General features: G+C 45.1%; 1 long non-coding RNA gene across 1 annotated transcript; it reads right to left on the bottom strand.

Annotated features, from left to right (window-relative positions):
- Nucleotides 1–3,955: 3,955 nt before the first annotated feature.
- On the bottom strand, nucleotides 3,956–5,368 carry LOC116220453. The gene is made up of 2 exons (XR_004163663.2): nucleotides 5,162–5,368; nucleotides 3,956–5,036 (listed from the first exon to the last, which is right to left on the bottom strand). It is a non-coding gene; the product is annotated as an uncharacterized LOC116220453 (long non-coding RNA).
- Between the last annotated feature and the right edge of the window lie 1,234 nt (nucleotides 5,369–6,602).

The raw sequence follows: 6,602 nt of genomic DNA, 5'->3' as shown, positions 1-6,602 counted from the left end.
TCATAATCGCAAAAGATTTTAAATATTCTCAGTTTGACCTGAGGCTATATTCACAGACACATGGGACTGGCACAAGAGATACTGTGGCAAAGGAGAGATTGCTTTGCTGTGTAAAGCACAGTGGAAAAATGACTTTGAGTAGACAACATGAGAAATAGCCTCCCCCTGTAACTGAAAGCCCAGGAGGAATGACTCGAAGAATAGATGTAGAAACCAAGAACAGGAAGGGAATGAAGGATGTTCCATCTAAAGAGATTTCACTGTGAAGAGCGCATTTATCAAAAATCTCTCTCTCTCTCTCTCTCTCTCTCTCTCACTCCTACTTCATGTCATGACAAAAGTAAACATACTTATCCAAATACCCATTCATGTATCTCAGTACAGATGGAAAATATTTTCCCTTTGCATTGCTTTTAATAGCAATACAATACATTTCTCTCTATGCATTTCTAAGCAAGGACACTTAGCAGATGCAAAAAAAGTGCTGGTCTCACAGCATCCTTTGCTTTGCCTCACAGCTTTGTCACTGCAAAAACAAGTAAAATATGTACATAGTGTTTCTTTTCAAACACATCCTTTGAAATCATTTGTGGAAGCATATCCCTCTGTCTAACAATATGAATGTAGAGCTAATCAAACAAGCTGACAGGACCACATCCTCGGGGTGACATAGGATTCTGAACAACACAAAGCCTTACTGAACGTCTGCCTACATGTCCAAGAACAAAAGGCTAAAGCACATATAGAACATGATCATGGAGCAAAGGACTACCCTTCATAAGAACTGTGAAATAATATGTCAAATAGACCAAGTACAAAAAGCAATGGATACAAACATGCACCTCATCTTCCATCTTCCTGAAGGTCCTTGTGTATTTTATTGAAACAGAAATACGCAGCAGCATTTCTTCAGCTGTCTTACATTACGGCCTTATAAGGCTAAACCGGCAAAATGTGAGTTGCTTGTAACAGTTTGTGATGTCATTAATGATGTAATGACTGAGGCTGTGGCAGCCAGTGAGGTTGTACCTCGATTTCCTTCACATTGCAAACAAATGCAAAAATGGGAAAATATCACACGGGTAAAAATGCAGCCAGTTTGCTCCCACTGTCACTTATACTATCAGTTTGAGAAAAGAATCACCATTCTTGCCCCCACAAAGGTTGACCTTCCCCGGGAAACCAAGCCAGAAGCCTTTAGTCGGGGGTCATGTTGTTGCTTTATTAACATAACCACCCAGATCAGGTTTCCCCATCCATCTCCATTGTCCCAGGAGGCAGAGTGTAACCTTGTTGTGCAGATGGATGGGTCGTGTCAGGTCCACATTCAGGGTCCAGCTCTCTGGGGTAAGAGACATCCCTGACAGGGACAGATGCTTGGCTCCAACACCCATTTCCAGGCCCCATGCCAGCTCTGCCCACAGCCCAATCTGCCTCCCTACAACAGCCCGTTTGAAGGTGTTGGTGTGCGACACCCATGCGTGATTTATGACAGATGGAATTACAGAACGGGGAGCGGGAGCGACGGCGAGCTGCGAGACAAAGAGAGTATATTAACAGGAAAATTCAATAACAGGAGTTGACTTCTGAACAACCTCTGACAGTATTTGGACAATAAAATGCTTGATTTACACACCACTCACTTTTCCCTGATGTGTGCATCAGGAACGACCTTATCTATGTGTTTGTTTGTTTAAATTCTAGCGGCAGGTTATTATTTTGCAGGGCGTCGCATTTTATTTTTCATTTATTTGTGTTGAAATTACCACAAAAGACATTACCTAGGAGACCATCCAGGCATGCCAGTGCCGAGGCAGCCCATGTCACAATGCCAATCAGCCCATACATTTTTTTTTCTTTCAGTCACTATCTTATTCAGCACGATGATCCAGCAGGCGTTAGCAGCACACACTGGAAGAATCAAATCTTATCCCGCGGGGAATTAACATTACCACAGGTGCTAAATTTCACCTGTCCCCCACAGTGGCCGTGTCTGCCAGGTCCTAGCTGTGCCCAGCACTGAGGGCGTGAGGAGGGGGAGAGGAGGAGAGATAATATTTCTATACCTCAGTCACCAGGCACTGACTACATTAAGCTCTCTGGCCTTCTGATGGATTGTTTAGGGTCTGGCATGAGCAGATAGTACAACACAGAGCACTTATCGGGCTCCGGAGAGGGGGGCATTCATCAAACGGTGTGTCACTCAGCGTGGAGGTGTGAGCTCGCCTCTCCACTGGCATTTCCATGGGAGCCACTTCTGAGGGCTACGGTGCTGCGATGCAATGAAGGCAGCCCGAGCCAAACGCATTCATCCCCGTGACAACTTGACCTGTGGCCTCTCGGACTGAGGCTCCCCACAGTCTGGCTGTGGAACCGTGTCTGTCCAAATGATAACTGTGAAAGCTTGTTTTGTTTAGGTTTTTTATTGTGAGAAGCTGGATTGTGGGCTGTGTGTGTATGTATGTAGGAAAGACCGAGAGAAAGACGGAGAGAGAGAGTGGCCAAATGCAAACTGTTACATTTGTATGGCATGCTTATATTCTTCTAGGGGAGAAAAAAAGCTTGACATGTCTTCATTGAATTTTGTTTTCCTCTTAGATTTGTGCCATGTCTGAGCAGAGCACAACATGGTTTCCATTATTCATCGGGTCTCTCTCAAGTCTCGACCCAAGTGGGAGGCTCTGTGTGTGTGTGTGTGTGTTGTTTCTTTGCTTCTTCTTTCACAGGCCATTACAAAAATGACAAGTCAAACTGAGTGGGAGGAATGGAGCAGTAACCAAGGCAAACACACACCACTGCACACGCCTTCACTTTCCAACACTCATTTCTCACAGGCATCTCAACAAAAACACCTTCCCTCTTCCTCCTCCTCCTCCTCCTCTTCCTCCTCCTCCTCCTCGCCCCTATGCCCACGCCCGCCACGTTCCTTAAAAGCATCCGGGCTCTGTTTTCAGTCGGGACCATCTGATGTGCCTCAAATCCATCCATCAAGACCACAAAAGAAAAATCACAAGCACCTTTAGATGAGATATCGGCCGCCTTTTCTTCTAAAGTGTTTGTCTTGCCTTCCGCGTCGATTCCGTGAGATTAGACTGTGCTGGGCGGGGGCTGAGGATGCTCTTGCTTCCCCTGCTGTCTCGGCTAATATGAAGATTGCTACTGAATTGACACGGCTGGAAGTCCCTCCTCTGCATGCCTCCTGCTGGGAGCAGCGTTTTGATTTTGCTTGTACTTCCACAGAACGGAGAGTTCTGTGTGGTGGTGCGATGTGCAGTGATTGTACAAGATGTCGGAAGTTTACAAAGTCTGTGGATTACTTTCTGGGAAAACACTGCCAGAGGTAGAATCACGGTGCTTTTATTGCCATAGCTGCTGTAGAAGTTGATGTAATGACAAAATAAAATATAATACAAATATGAATAACTACAAGGGCACTCAGAGAACGCAGAGCTCCATCAAGGCCAAATGCCCTATCGCGCAATGTTAGCAAAAGTGAAAAATCATTTGTGGATCCGGCCCATGATTAGGGTATGCTCTAAAATGTAATGGGGTCTTCCTTGGCCCATGCTAAACTCCTCCGACTTTCACGAAAATCAGCCGGCCATTTTTTTTTCCAAATCCTGCTGACAGACAGACAAACAAACCAACAAACATAACCTCCTTAGCAAATGGAATTCATTGTGATGGCGGCATCACACTTAAAGCATACATATCTAAAATATGTGTCAAACTAGTTTCTCAAATTATTATCATTTGCTTGACAAAATGTGTTCCACATTCTAATTAATAATTCCAAAATGTCATAGGTGTGTGACAGTGGCGAGGTAATTTGCTAGGATAGTTTTAATTGTCGACTACGCCACCTAGGTAGTCACCCTAGGACAGATATAGACTCAGTGTTACTTTAGTTCTAACAAGGCAAACACAAGTTCGTACCACTCTTAGGCCAGAGACATGGGTTCCATAAATACAGTTTATTAACAAGTATACAAACAGTAGTAAAAGGAGTACAGGGCAATTCTAGTACAGGCTGTTGCCTCTCACACAACAACCAAACAGAGTTATTTCCAGTATACACACATACACTAAACACACACAGTAGACACGTACAATGTTAGCCAGTGGGCTATGACCCGAATATGAGCAGGTGAGATGGCCAAAGCCTTACGGAGATGGGCCAGTGGTCAGGACTCAAAGGTGGAGCAGGGCAGTGGCTTACCGCAGCGAGCAGGACTTTCCAAGAGGGGGACAGGAGAGGCCCAGAAGACACACACCACATGTGCATAAAACCAGTAAGCACTGCACTCCAAAATAGGGCAACCGTTATGCACACAGCAAGGAAAAGTGAGGGGGGGGGGGCTCCACCACCTGGGGGTCAGCCTGTCGCTCAAGTGAAACCCACTGCACCTGTCCAGGGAGAGAGATAGAGGCACTGGGGTTAGCAAAACACTTGACAGTAAAGATGCAAGGAGAGGATTTAATAGTGTGGCTATCCTACTGAGGCTACTTAGCTTTGGCGGAGGGACTTAGGACGGGGTGGACCTCCGACGGTCAGCGAGGAGTAGCGGGCTTTGTCACAGTACCCTGGGTTACCTTAGCTACATGCACACACCCACACACAGAGGCACACGCACACACTTCAGCAAAGACACGGTTAGGCTAGTTAACAATCCCTCAGAATTACCACCACCAGTTAACATAGCAGCAGCACAAAACAACAAAACATGCAGGCCAAGCAGAGAGGGAAAAGCAGCAGCCCACTGCACAGCCCCATGCATCAAATCAAAAGAAACCAACAAAACGATATCAGGCAGAGCAAGCGGAGATGGAAGGTAGCATACCCAGCCTAGCCCCATGCATGCAGGAAATCACAGAGAGATACACACCAAACATGAGCATGCCGGTCAATTATAAACATGCATTTGACAGTAAAACAGAACAGCAGCCCTTCCCGGGGGGAGGTAGTTGATGACCCTCAGCTCAACGTGCCGAGCTGCAATGACTGCACACTCAGGGGCAGCGAGTCATGGACGGAGCTATGATAGAGAGGAGGATAGCATTGTTATTCCTAACTAATGCGCATTTAAAAATACAGAGCGGTGCTGGTAACTAAACCTGCATATTAAAATACAGAGCGGTAGTAGTAACTGAACCAGCCTACCTCCAGCTGATTCCCACCGAGCACCCGGCGTCAGAGCAACCGCTACACCGGCTTTGTCGCGACAATGAACCCCTCGTGCTAAACAGAAAAGTGAACGAGCCTTTTTAGAAACAATAAGAAGGTGCCGCAATGGACGAAGTGGCTTAACGCCAAAGTTGCTTACCTTCGGTAACAGCATTAGTCCAAGTAGTGCAATTTGCAATCCCACACCACCATACAAACTGATGGGCACCCGGAAGCAAAACAAGGTTAGGATGACGTGTCTCCCCGTGACCTGAGCTGGGCTATATATCAAAATACAAGCCCGCCCAGTAATCAGTGTTTCTTATTACACCTGGGGGGATGGACTGTGGAGGCGTAGCCCACTCTGCCACAGGTGGATCCATGAGTAATTCTTAAGTGCAATGTATATGGTATACATAATCAACAACTGTTTAATAAACAATCAAGAAACCTGAACATCAAATACTTGTCAACTTGACCTACCTCTCCCCTAGACAAGACTACAATCTGACTGCAATCATGTCACAAAACTTGAACGATGTAGCCTGAACTCCAACTATCACCTCATACCTGCAATGCTAACTCAAAGTCCAAGTCTGGTTATATTCCTCATTGCCCAGACGGTTGAGTAAGTTTGAGGACTGATGGACGGTCCAAATGAAATGGGATGTAACTGTGCAATGGTATGAAAGACACAACCCTACCACTTCAAACCTGCCAGATGCTTGTAGAATCTGTGTGATAAAGATCAAAGTAAACAGCCATTAAAATGCTAAGAGGGCCTCTGAAAAATCACTGGCATGTGCTTTTCACGAACAGCACACATAAATACTGGAAATTGCCTTTCATGCGAGCCAACTCTGGAATGGAGAGAAGACAAATAAAGCGAAGGGAGAACTTTAACAAATATTTAAATTAGGTATTATTTTTTTGAAGAGATCCAAAAGATGTATGCACACGTGTGCGGGGGTATAATCCTTTAATGGCCAGTAAATCAAAGCTCCTAACCGCTTCAAATTTCCTTGGGTTTAATAATTGATTGTGGAGGCTGTTGGTTTACCCCAGGGATTAAATCCTGTATGGGTGGAGAGAGGGAGAAAATAAGTAAGTAAATAAATAAATAAATAATGGTTATAGAATCAAGTGGGATCCAAAGCATACAAACACCCACCTTCAAGCTTTTCACGTGGAGACAAACATTGCCTGTCAAAGCTCCAAGGACACAGAACAGATCTCCAAGGGTTTAGTAATCAGTGTGCATTCATATCATAATACCATAGTGGCACGACACGACATTAGTACACTGTGACAGATGAAGGACAGACCAGGAAAAAAAAAAAAACTCCCCGATATAGAAATTGTCCAAACAAAATGAGAACATTTAGCTGTAGGATACACGGTGGAAGTTCCTATGAAATATTAATAGCCTCCGCCACGT

The sequence above is a fragment of the Clupea harengus genome, chromosome 5 (genome assembly GCF_900700415.2).
Source record: "Clupea harengus chromosome 5, Ch_v2.0.2, whole genome shotgun sequence".
NCBI lineage: Eukaryota > Metazoa > Chordata > Actinopteri > Clupeiformes > Clupeidae > Clupea > Clupea harengus.
Note: the sequence above shows the minus strand (reverse complement) of the source record. Positions and strands in the feature narration are given on the sequence as shown.